A 14,025-nucleotide genomic window follows, 5' to 3' on the forward strand; every position below is an offset into this window, starting at 1 on the left:
TGGGAACAGCTGATGGAATATCCTAAAGATGGAATCTCCATTAGAGAAAATCCCTTGTTTGACAACTCTGCTTCTACTTCTGATCGATCAGAGAAAGAATCATACTTTGATATAGTGTCTGTCATGATGGCGATGTAACGACTAAGCATGATGGAGCTGACAACCACCAAGCAATGAAAGGGAGATTCGGTCATCACTAGTAGAGAGCTCTAAGTCTGGATTGCAAAGATAAGCTCACAGAGTTGTTCGCTGTGGAGATGTGTGCCCAAGGCATGCATTGGGAGATTCTCTACATCTTACAAGGGATAAAACCTCCGTTTGAGGAGTTGGCAAAATGCACTCATGACACGCAACTGAGCATTGTTAATAGGGTAACTAAAGATTTTCTAGTCCCAGAAGCGAAAAAGCACAAGAATGAAACCAAGGGTATTGAAAAGATCATGGATAGTGCCGCTAAAGAATCTATGATCATCCATGCAACGCCAATGAAATTTTCCTCTAAAGGAAAATAAACAAAATTTGAAAGAAAACACAATAAGAGCGAGAAGCATCGCCTTACTCTTAAAGAAAGACAGAAGAAGGTTTATCCATTCCCTGATTCTGATGTTGTGGACATGCTGGAGCAACTGCTAGAGAAGAAACTTATTTAGCTGTCAGAATGCAAGCGATCGTAACAAGCAGAAAAAGTTGATGATCCTAACTACTGCAAGAATCATCAAGTTGTTAGCTACCCAGTGGAAAAGTGTTTCGTGTTGAAGGTGTTGGGGTTGATTCCCTAAATCTCGTAGGATCCTATAGTTTGTAAACACCTGTATGAACAAACAGTTTTGTGATTTATAATATGAGATATTTTATTCACTCCAGTCTATGAAATATGAGATATTTTAGTCATTAACCATAAACCAATAAACTAAGATCCCTGGTTATTGTTCTAACTTAAGCATGTATGTGGAGACATACAAGTGGATCATGCTTTAAGTGATAACCTAAATGGTCTATAGTATATGGAAAAAGAGGGAAACCTTATCCTGGTGACACTACGAGTGTGGCCCACTTTGTAGATGTTACAAGTGTTATAAAGTGCAACAAATGGTCTGATCCTAACCATTCATGTATTAGACATGCGAGCGAGATGCTCTATACAAAGGAGTTTATATAAGACCAGACCAAGAAATGTTTAGTCTTGTTATATAACGCCATTTATGACAGAGACTTTCATTTCACTACGATGACCATAGGTAACATGACCTTAATCTTGAGTGAGTTGGGCACTCCTGCCTATGAGGGCGGTCCTTTGATTTGCATGGGTGCAAGTGGCCAGATTGTCGACCCAAATCTACCACTTTGGGGATTTGTCTGATTGGGGAGCTGGGAACTTAGCTACACAAGAAGAAATTCACTCCTTCCCCGAAGCAGGGGTAAGTAGATAAATTTCTCCCTTAAGGGTTGATTCCGGGGTTTGAACAATGTGGCGTTACACCTTCTCTTGGCCCAAGAAGGGTTTACTCATAGAGGGACTATGATGTATTGTTCCTTAAAGAAATCAGTGATACTTAAGGAGTTAGATGTAACTACAGGGACAAAACGGTAAATTGGCCGAACTGTACTTACGAGCGATTTTTTAAGGGTCATCGTACTGTTGATTGGTTATATTCGATGGACATAGAAATATATCTATGGTGCGAAGAATGCAGTTGTTGGTCTTTAGTGGAGTGCCCGATAGTTAACGGATGGTGGATATCATGATTAAAGAATTTAGTCAATTATTCATGTACCATTGGAGCTTCAAGCTACAGGTCCATAAGGTCCCCTTGGTAACTCAATGGATTCATGTTGAGAATTAGTTTTTGGGTTAGTTTGAAGTGTTTAAATTAACTAGAGGGAATTTGCTTATATATAATATAATTAAATTAATTCAATTATATATGATATAATTGATTTGATGTATTTGATACATTATTTGAATGGAGGAATTAATATAAATATGATTTATATTAAATTTCATAAAGAATGAAAAGAAGTATAGTTTATATGTTGCATATGATGTGATATTAAAACTATAGATTATAAATATAATATGATAAATTAGTTATTATATTTATTTATAATAAATTAATTATAAGATAATTGATTTTCGATTTTTTCTCTTAATAATCGACTTAGTTGGGAGTTAAAATAAGTTTTTGGTAACTTATGGATAAAAATGAAAATCGTTTTCATTTTGAACATCCAACGTGAAAACGACATCGAGTTATACGATAGCTTTGAGAGAGTGAACGATCAATCGAGGTTTCTAAACGATTGAGTACCTAAGTCTTGTGAAACCCGGATTTCAATTTCCCTACTTAATCAGGTAATTAAGAGAATTAACTAAGTATAAGTTAAATCCTATGTTGAAGAGAAGGAAAATTTCTAAGTGTTCGAAGAGATTTTCCTTGAGTAGCTTTGAGTTGAGCCTTAACTAGTGAAATTTGGCTAAGTATGAAGTCAAAAGAAACCATGCATTTGGTGTTAGGAAACATTAACGCATGAGGCTCTAAGGAGGCTAAGTTTGTGGAGGTTAAAAGGAATTAAGCATTGAAGCCAAGAAAAACCATGCATTGAGCTTGTGAGGTATGGACGCATGTTAGCCGAAGTGTTGGCAAAAGGCACTGCTCAAAGGTTGCTCATGCGTTGGGATGATAAGAGACTGCATGAGTGAGAGCGAGAGGGCTACACAATGAGCACGAGGCACTGGGCGTTGGAGTGATACATGTTGACGATCGTGTAGCTATATACGGCACTAAACGATGCCTAGACGATAGCACTACACGATAAGCAATGGTGCTACATGATCAGCATAAGTGCTAGACGATAGCACTAAACGATGAGCATAAGCGTTACACGATAAGCGAACGCGCTAGACGATGGGTGTGATGCGTTAGACGATAGGCATCAGCGCTACACGATGAGCGACAACAACATCATTAACAGCGAGAGATCACTAAATGATAAGCTATGCGATAGGCTATACACTGAACGATGAGCAATAATGAGATAGTTGACAGCGAGAGATCACTAAATGATGGAGCTATGGAATGGGTACAAAAGCCACACGATGAACTAGAAGATGGGCCAAGTGTTTATGCATTGCTGAGGCTTGCGTTACATAAGGCTCATGGATTCACCCGGACAATTGGCTATACTGAGAAGAGATTGAGTTGAGTTAGTAGGAGGTAGAAAAATAGAGTTTCATGCAAGGAATACTTATGCATGAGAAAGATAACTCAAACTTCATGCAAGTAGGTGAGTGGCATGGAAGTAGGTGAATGGCAAGGAAGTAGATGGTGGCAAAGCATGGTGCAAACACTCCAAAAGTTTCTAAAGAAGGAAGTGTCATGCGTTGGAAGCTTTAAGAAAGGAGAAGGATCAGTTCCTTTGGCCTATAAATACCACCACACTGTGTCTCTTCAGTTCATAACCCGAAATCCTCTTGAAAACAGTAGGAAGAGTGTTTGAAAGCAGATTCGGAGGAAGATCATGCAGTTCCAAGAGGAGAAGATGTTGTTGGACAGTGAGGTCTGGAAGTAGCATCAAATTGGGACGAGGAGTTCTCCCAGAATACTCGTGCATTTTAAATGATTTTAAAACCACCTGAAAACTCTGAGAGTCTAGTTTTCAAGGTAGGGCTGCTGGAGAAGAAGCTCCAAGGAATGAAGTTGAAGAGTGAGGAAAAGACAGAAGGGTCAAGCTCTCGGGTAAGCTTGGGCCAGTCTTGATGATTTGAGAATTTGGGCCAGTCTCAGAATAAGGCTTAGAACTATGAGTAATCTGAGCTTGTAGTTTGATCTAGAATTTAGGATTCAAAAAGAAGCCCAAGGAAACCAAGGAACTTCTAGAGAGGAAGGATCCTACCCGACCAAGATGAGTGGTAATTTCCTTTAAGTCTTAAGCATATCTTTTAAAGTATATGTATATGCTTATGTTGTGAATGAGAAATTAGCATGAGAATGAGAATATGTGAACGGGATGGTCAGGGGGTCAATAGACCTAGTTTCTGAGCCCGGAGCAAAACCTAGTTTCTGCCACAGCCACAATCACACTTTTGGTTTTAATAGTTGTTGTTGTAAACTTTGTAGTTAAGCCTGAGAGTTGTATAAATGGTGTACTTCTTGTAATAAAATGAGCTCCATCAAACAGTTATTGTTTACATCTTTGGCTTAAAGCTTTATAAGAGTAAAGAGGTTTAGATGTGCAGTAGGTGTCACAAAAGAGTGGTAACTGCGGTTCTTCATGCCTCCCCTCGGGCTCAGGAGGCAAGCTCGGGGCGGGGTGTGACAAATCTAAAAGACAAGCTTATTCCTTCTCCCACTTACTCGATCGTTTACTCGATTGTCTAATTCCTCCATCCCTCTTTAAAATCCATATAGAGCCCACACCGAGAAGACCAAGGTAGCCTTGTGGTAGTGTCAAGTTTCCATTCGAGGGTCGAGGATTGAGTTTCACTCGTTGCAGGAGTTCCTAACTCACTCAGGATTGAGGTCATGTTACCTATCGTCATCCTAGTGAAGTGAAGTCTCTGTCATGAATGGTGTTATATAACGACATTAACACTTTGTGGTCTGGTCTTATACAAACTCTTTGTATAGGATGCCCCCGCTTGCATGTCCCCAACATGAACGATCAGGATCAGACCATCTGTGACAAGTCACAACACTTGTGACGATTGCACAAAGCGGGCCGCGTCCGTACCGTTACCAGGATAAGGTTTCCCTCCTATATCCATATACTACAGACCATTTTGGTTATCACTTAAGACATAATCCACTTATATGTCACCACATACATACTTGAGTCACATACAGATAACCAAGGATTTTATGTTTATTGGTTTGTGGTAACGCAAATAAAACAAGTAAATGAGCAAAAATACAAGATGTGAAGTAAATATCATATATTAATAACACAAACGTTCGTACAAACTGTTTACAAACTACAGGACACGAGAATCTAGGGTATCAACCCCAACAGTTCAAGGTATGTTCACTCGATCCCTTGTTTGTTTTTAGCTTTGTAGCATGTTGTAATTTACTCATTGTGCATAACCGTTATTGTTGATTGCAAATGTCTTGTTCTTTCACAATGGGATTTGGAACGATCTGCTTCCGCTCATTGGCTCTTTATATTTAGAGTTCCTTCAGAAGGAGATAATTCTGAAGTTGGCTCGTGAAAAGAAGATTGATCTAGATTTGGATGAAGTAGCTCAAAAAATTTACACCACAGTAGTGACGACTTCAAGTGTTCCAACACCATCTGCGTCTTATGATAAAGAAGAAAGCATGATCCAGTTTAGAACTTTCAAGCCTATAGTTGTTCGGTTCCGAAAAGAGATTCAAACGACAGACTCCAAGAAGAAAGATGAGCCTATTGAAGATAACGACAAAAGTAGATCCTTGGGACTCGTCGAAAGAGAAGACAACCAAATTTCACCTAAAAAGAGTCACGCTCCTATCAAAGCTATAGAAGAAGAAACAAGACTCATAAAAAGAAAGGCAAAAAGATAGCATGGAAGCCTATGCCTGCTAAAGAAGAAGACAAGGACATCCTTAAACCTCGACAGTTGGTAACTTTGGCAGAATTTCTCCCATGAAGCTTCCTCGATAATCATCCAAAATGAAGTATTAGAAGTTATTGCATGTCACACTGTCAGCATAACAGAAGTCGATAACAATCATATAACTACTGAAGAAGTCGATGATTCAAAAAAATTTGAGCAAAGAATTTCTGTCTTCGATCGTATCAAGCCTTTAACTACTCGATCTTTAGTCTTCCAAAGATTGAGTATGGCCTCGATAGAAGAAGAAAGCCGATGTCCAACATCTACTACAACTCGAACTTCAGCTTTCAAAAGGCTAAGTATCTTCATATTAAAGAAAGTTCAACCTTCAACATCTGCTTTTGATTGTCTTAAGATGACAAGCGATCAATATAAAAGAAAGATGAAAACCTTGAAGGTAAGACCATTTCATGAAAAAAACAACAACGAGAAGATTTACAGTCATGTTCCTTCACGCATGAAGAGGAAGTTGTTTGATGATATAAATACAAAAGGTTCCTTGATGGTGAAACCAAAACACATCATATTGACGAATCCTACAAATGAAGTGGATGATCAAAACCATGATGAAATAAGAGCTCCTAATGTTTAAATGTAGAAGTTCCTAATCGCAAGAGCCTAAACTACATGTTACTCCTTGCCCGCATGATCATAAAAGGAGAACGACCAAAAAAATATTGAACTACGTTATAACTGAAGGAAATCGGACACGAGGATTTCCATGAGCAGCGGAAGGATGTTTCCAAATTTCATTCGTATATGAACTTTACAATTACAATCACAAATGGAAACATACGGTTATGCATAAAATAGAAATTACAGCATGCTTTACTATAGATCAAGGGAGGAATCAACAAACCTTTGTAGACTCATCTTCTAGTTCCTTGATCACGAATGCTTGGTCATAGCAACACAGCAACACACGAACGTTCGACCAACACGACCGCTACACTACACGAACACCGCACACTCGAACTAAACGGTCACCAAGGTCACGAACACCCCAAACACCACGAAAGGCCTCCACAAAAGCTCGATTGTGTCGAGTTGAGTATGACACCACCAAGAAGGTTATCTTGGTATTCTCGATGTGAGAATCCAGAGGGTGGGCTCTGTGTGGACTTGGATTGAGGCAGAAAATCGAAGGAACCATAATCGTGTAAACGATTAAGCAAGTGGGAGATGGAACAATCGTTTAGGAAAAACTATGCGATCGTCTAGCAAAAGCTATGTGATCATTTAGCTCATCGCTTGGCTGAGTGTCTATCGTGTAAGAATACTCCACGATCGTTTAGCTAACTTCAAGCTGTCGCTTAGTAAATCTCATTTACTTAACAACTTCTCTGTGAGATTTTTTTGAGAATGGAAATCCCAAAACAACATTTTTGCAAATCATTTTGTCAATCTTACTAAAATTATTAAAACATTTTTCCTTTTTATCTCACGGAAGTTGTCAAGTAAATGGGATTTACTAAGCGACAACTTGACTAAGATAAATGATCGTGTAGTGTTTGTAGGTGACAGACACGTAGCTAAGCAATGAGCTAAACGATCGCTTAGCTTTTGCTAGACGATTGGGCATCGACCTATACGATAGATTCATTCTTTTCCTATTTGCTCAATCGTTTACATGATTTTTGTTTTCTCCATCTTTTGCCTAAAATCAAGTTCACACAGAGCCTACCCTTTGGATTCTCACACCAAGAATACCAAGGTAGCCTTCTTAGTGGTGTCATACTCAACTGGACACTGTCGAGGTTCTATGGAGGTTGTTCGTGCTGTTGGGGTGTTCATGACTGAGGCAATCACTGAGTTCGAGTATGTGGTGTTCGTGGTGTGTAACATTGGTGTTGGATGAGCGTTCGAGGCTGTTGTATTCGAGCATTCGTGATCAAGGAGCTCGACAATGAGTCTACAAATGTGTGTAGATTTCTCTTTGATTATTTGTAGTTTCAATTGTATTTTCTGTAATGTTTGCATAACCGTATGTTTGTGTTTATGACTGTAATTGTAAAGTTCATATTTGATTGAAATTTGGAATTATCTTTCCGCTGCTCATGTAATCCTCGTGATCGATTTCCTTCATAAATATGCTATGTGGTTACAACATTGTTTGACCTTCCACATCAGAAAAGAACTATTGAAACAGGTTACACTATTGTGAATAATGTGGGTTGTTCACTATTTATTGATTTGCTTGGAGTGAAGCAGATGTGTAGATACAAAATGGGTTATAAGTGCAAGTTAAGCGGTGATGGTGTTCTAGTGCAGTTCCGAAGTGATTCCAGCAGAGGTTCAAAGAAGAGAGTTTTCGAGCAAAAGATAGGTTGCTGGGGATGCAGATAGGTTGGGCACATGAAAAATATAGCAAGTTTGTCAAATGGCTCTGGATCGGATGCTGACGGTGTCTTTCATGTTAGGGGAAACAATGACTTCCTCTGAAGAAGATGAAAATCATCCTCGTGGTATGTCTGCTTTACCATGTAGAGGATGTGATGTTGGCGGTTCCACAAGTTTGCACATGGGCATTGACTTGCAGTTATGAAAGGTGTGTAGTGGAAGTTGTATCGATAGTTGAAGGACTTCCAGGTGAACCAAGTAGGTGGAAGTTGTACTACAAATATCATCATGGTTTATCAGTATGTGATGAAAAATAAAAATCTTGGAAGGTGGTATTCCAAGTGGTCCAATCTTTATGGTAGAGTGAATTATAGTTCTCTGACTTAAATTGTGATTATCAATGAAGATAATGAATGTTGCAAAAGTTGTGGATTCATTAAATATCTTGCCAAGGAGAAATTTGTTGAGTTTTGGAAAAATATTAGAAGTGACATTTGTCCCACATCGGTTAAATTGAATAATGGGATAGGCTCCAAGCCTATAAAAGAGCTTATGCTTCTAGTTTCAAGTCGTCTCAATTAGAAATACTTCAAGCTTAGTGTGTTAACTCTAATTAAATTTCTTTTGTATTATCTAGTTGGAGAGTGGGAAAAATGTGTGGGTAGTTAAAAGTTTTGAGAGAGTGATGTTGTAATTGGGATCGAGGGGAGAATTTTTCTGTATGATTGTAATAATTTTTCACACAGTGGATTTCTTTCTGGTGAGTCGTGGTTTTTGTCCGAATTGGGACTTTTCTATGTAAATTCTTGTGTTTCCAGTTTTATTAGTTTTCTTTAATTTCTTAGTTATTGTTTTTTGCTTATTCCTGCAGTGGATGTGGGAGGTTTTTTTCCCAAAAAAAAATATTTCATGAATTCTTATGCATATTTGAAGCTAAAATAATAATTAAATACTTATATTTTTTTTTCCAAACAAGGATGCTGATTTTCCACGTGGTCATTGTTCGTACGAGGTTTTCGAAAAAACGTCTTTTGTGGAGTTGAACTTGTGTTTATATTGATTTTATGCAATATGGTTCGATCTCTAGTACTTAATCCTTTGGTTTTCTATTGGTTGAGCACATGCGATTGATGTATGGAAGCGGGGTGCATGAATGTTCTTGAAATTGGAATCTTGGAAGAATGTTTGTGTTCTAGAGAGCTACACGAATAATCCTCCAAATCATCCAAATGATATAGCAATAAGAAGTGCAATGGAAAAAAAGTACCTCAGATAGTGACGTGGTGGCCAAATCATCAAATTGGACCAACTATAGAGTGCCACTTGGAGCTTTGCGTGAGTGACACATGGGGCTTAAATTTTCCATTGATGGATTTTGATTTTCTTTAAATTAAAAAATTAATTAAGGAAAACTAAAAAGAAGGATTTTGTTAAAAAAAATAAATTAAGAAAAAGGAAAAGAAAAAATGACCGTTGACCACTTAATTTACAAAAATAAATAAATAAAATATGCATATGCAGGTTTCCGTTGGAGAGTTTAATATATAATATATATATATATATATATTATTCAATCATTTATTTATTTTCTTTCATTACTTTTCCACTTTTAATCTCCACGTTTAGTTTTACTCTTTTATCAATCTAACAGTCCAAATCAAAATGTGAATTTTATCTCACTTCTCTCTCTTTTTAAACTTCATCTTCTCCAAAATTTTCCCAAATTTTGCACACTTTACAATCCTTAAAAAAATTGCAAAAATGTCACCTTTGTTAATATCTCTCAAAGCTCTCAATTTTCTTTATTTTCATATTATTCTTAAGAGAATTTTTATTATATTATGATGATTAAATATTGTGAGCTCAAACTTGTATACCCACTCTTTTTAGAGAGTTTTATTGTGTGTTTCAAAGCTTCATGAATATTGTAACAGTTGGATCCTAACCCATAAAAGAATTAGGTTTGCTCTTGAATACAAAAAAGGAGCAAGGTTGCGTGGTTCAACTCTCATCCATAGAAAGAGTCAAATGATATTTTTAATCGAAATCCCAAGAGTCAAAGGAGCAAATTTGACCGAACCACTATAAAAATTATGGAGTCTTTCTCTAACTCTTTCCTAATTATTTTTTCATTTAATTTTAATACATGCTTTTGTTGGTTGTGATTGATTAAGTATAATGTTATATCATTTTTATCAATCTTGCTATTTAGCATCAATTAGAGTGTTCATTCATTTTATTTAAAAGTTATTTGATTAGTTTAAATTGAGAATATTTTTCAAAAAATTAATTAAACCCTATTCCTCCCGGTCCCCCCCCCCTCCTCTTAAGATTGTCATATCGGTTCAACAATTGGTATTAGTGCAACGTTTCTCATTAGAGCATTATGATAAATATAGTTGCAAATGTAATTGTAGAAGGTCATTCTACCTCTAGACCTCCTTACTTTGATAGTTCAAATTATGCATATTGAAAATCTAAAATGAAAATTTATTTGTAATCTATTGACTATAATTTATGGTTAACTGTTGCTAAAGGACCATATGTTTCCATGAAAAAGGTTAATAATGTTGATACTCCTAAATTAGAAGAAGAGTTAGAGAAACTTGGAATACTCTTGAAATTACTCATGAAGAAACAAATCAAGTTAAAGAGTTTAAGATTAGCATGCTTGTTTGTAATTATGAATTATTTAAGATGGATGCTAATGAATCTATAACCAATATGTTTACTAGATTTACTAACATTATCAATGCTTTGAAGGGACTTGGTAAAGTCTATACAACCTCTGAGAATATTAGGAAAATCGTTTGGTCTCTACCTTAGACTTGGAAGCAACGGTGACGATAATCCAAGAAGCAAAAGATCTTACCATACTTTCATTGGAGGAACTCGCTGGTTGACTAATGACCCATGAGATCACTATGAAGGAGCACTTGGAGGATGAATTCAAAAAGAAGAAGAGTATTGCATTAAAGACAATCTCCTTGGAAGTTGACTCCGAAGATGAGGATGTCCTTAATGAAGATGATGTTGCCTATCTGTCGCGTAAGTACAAAATTTTCATCAAGAGGAAGAAGCAATTCAAGAAACGCCTATCAACCCAAAGAGAGTCAAAAAGTGAAAAAGCAAAAATGATGAGGTGATTTGTTATGAATGTAAAACATCGAATCATATAAGAATGGATTGTCCACTCCTCAAATCATTTAAGAAATCCAAGAAGAAGGCAATGAAGATTACTTGGGATGATAGTAGTGAAAGTGAAAGTGGAAGTGATGGTGAAGAAGTGACAAATGTTGGTCTCATGGCTCATGGTGACAAAAATGATGAACTTGATTATGAGATAACTCTAGAACCTCCTTCTTATGATGAATTATTTGAAGCTTTTGAAAGTATACAAAATGACTTAGAAAAACTTAGTTCAAAATGTGTTGTGATTAAGAAGAAATACAATACTTTGATTAGTGAAAATAAGTATTTGCTTGATGAAATTGATTGCTTTTAAAAAGAATGAGCATATTGTGCAAATTGATGGAATAAATGTCTCTTGTGATAAGCACATTTGTAGTTACAATGAGAAAAATGCATTGCTTGATAAACTTAGATTTTGTCAGCATGACGGTTGTAAAAATGATAGTTTGATTAAATCACTTAAAGAAAAAGAATTAAATGTTTTGCATAAACTTGATAAAGCTAAAGAGTCTATTAAAAAGTCAACAATAGGTGATCAACGATTGAACAAAATAATTGAAGTAGGTAAGGCTTTTGGTGATAAGAGAGATTTAAGCTATGTTGATGAATGTTCTACTCCTTCAAGTTCTAAAACTATATTTGTCAAAGAATCTCCTATTGTGCCTAAGTTTAATATGACTAATGTTGTGTCTAATCATGCTAAATCTAGTTATGTGCCTATATATCATAATTGTGGTGTTGATGGTCATACTAGACTTAAGTGCTTTAAATTGAAGTATGCTCACACTACTTCAAGAAAAAAATTTTCTCAAAGAACGAAGTTTTACAATGCTCCAAGAAAGCATTTCTCCAAGAAGAGTACAATGCATAAATTTGTTGTTAGAGATAAATTCTTACATAAAATTGTTTTCTTTTCTTGCGGCAAATATGGACATAAAGGTTATTCTTGTTATTTTTCTAGATCCAATGCTTTTAATGCCAATGCAAAAATGAAATGGATCCCTAAGTTTGTAAATGCTAACATTCTTGGACCCAAACAACTATGGGTGCCAAAGAATCAAACTTAAAACTCTTTATTTATAGGTTTGCTTGAAAGCCTCCAAGAAAAATAAGTGGTACTTGGATAGTGGTTGCTCAAGGCACATTACCGGAGGCCCATTCAAGTTTATGTCTATCTCAAAAAAGGATGGACGCATGGTAGCCTTTTGTGATAACAAGAGAGGTAAAATTATTGGTAAGTGTAATATAGGCAATGAATCTTCTATTTTGATTGAAAATGTTCTTTTAGTTGATGGTTTAAAGCATGATTTGCTTAGTATTAGCCAATTGTGTGATAAACGATTTAGAGTTGTTTTTTATAAAAAGAATTGCATAATGGGAAATGTTAGTGACAGAAAAGTCTTGTTTGTTGGAAATAGGGATGAAAATATGTACACCCTTGATTTGAATGATTGACATATTATTGATAAATCTCTTTTCTGTTGGGGCTTATGCTCTAAATCTCGTAAGGTTCTATAGTTTGTAAACATTATTGAACAAACTCATTATGTATTTAATAAAATATATGATATTTTATTCTTTGTCTATAAAATATATGATATTTTAGTTGCATTAACCATAAACCAATAAACTAACATCCAAGGTTATCTTTGTAATTTAAACATGTATGTAGAGACATACGGATGGACCATGTTTAAGTGACAACCTAAATGGTCTATAGTAGATGGATAAGGTTGAGTACCTTATCTTGGTGATACTATGAGTATGGCTCGCTTTGTAGGTGTTACAATTGTTATAAAGTGCTACAAATGATCTGATCCTGATCATTCATGTATAGATATGTGAGTGGGGATATTCTATACAAAGAAGTTTGTATAAGACCAGACCAAGAAATGTTTAGCCTCATTATATAACGCCGTTCATAATAGAGATTTACATTTCACTAGGATGACCATAGGTAACATGACCTGAATCCTGAGTGTGTTGTGAACACCTACCTATGAGAGCAGTTCTTTGATTTGTATGGATGAGAGTGGCCAGATCGCCGACTTAACAAGCCTACCATTTTGGGAATTCTTCTGATTGGGGAGTTGAGAACAAAGCTACACAAGATGGTATTCACTCCTTCCCCGAGGCAGGGGTAAGTAGATAAATTTCTCCCTTAAGGGCTGATTCTGGGTCTTGAACAATGTGGCGCCACACCCTCTCCTGGCCCGAGAGGGGTTTAGTCATAGTTGGACTATGATCTATTATTGTTCATTAGAGGGATCAGTGGTACTTAAGAAGTTAAATGTAATTACAGGAGCAAACGGTAATTTGGCCTAACTGCACTTGCGAGCAATTTGTAAAGGGTCATCGTATTGTTGATTGGTTATATCCAATAGACATAGAAATATATTTGTAGTGTGAAGAGTGCAGTTGTCGGTCTTTAGTGAAGTGCTTGATAGTCAACGGATGGTGAATAATGTAATTAAAGAGTTTAGTTAATTATTCATGTACCGTTGGAGCTTCAAGCTACAGATCCATGAGGTCCCCGTGGTAGCTCAATAGGTTTAGTTGAGAATCAGTTTTTAGATTCATTTTAATTGTTCAAATTAATAGAAAGATTTAATTATATATGATATAATTAAGTTGTTTCAATTATATGTGATATAATTGTTATAATGTATTTGATACATTATAGCTTAATGGGAGGAAATAAATATTTGAATGAGATTCAAATATAGTTTCTATGTATTGGATCCATAGTTGTTAAATTTAATATAAATATGATTTATATTAAATGCCATAGAAAAGAGAAAAGAAACTATAGCTTATATTGTATGTGATACAATATTAAAACTATAGGTTATATGTTATATTTGATATAACATATAATTTAATATATATATATATAT

Source organism: Benincasa hispida, chromosome 7 (assembly GCF_027475165.1).
Source record: "Benincasa hispida cultivar pf3 chromosome 7, pf3_genome.v1.1, whole genome shotgun sequence".
Taxonomy (NCBI): domain Eukaryota; kingdom Viridiplantae; phylum Streptophyta; class Magnoliopsida; order Cucurbitales; family Cucurbitaceae; genus Benincasa; species Benincasa hispida.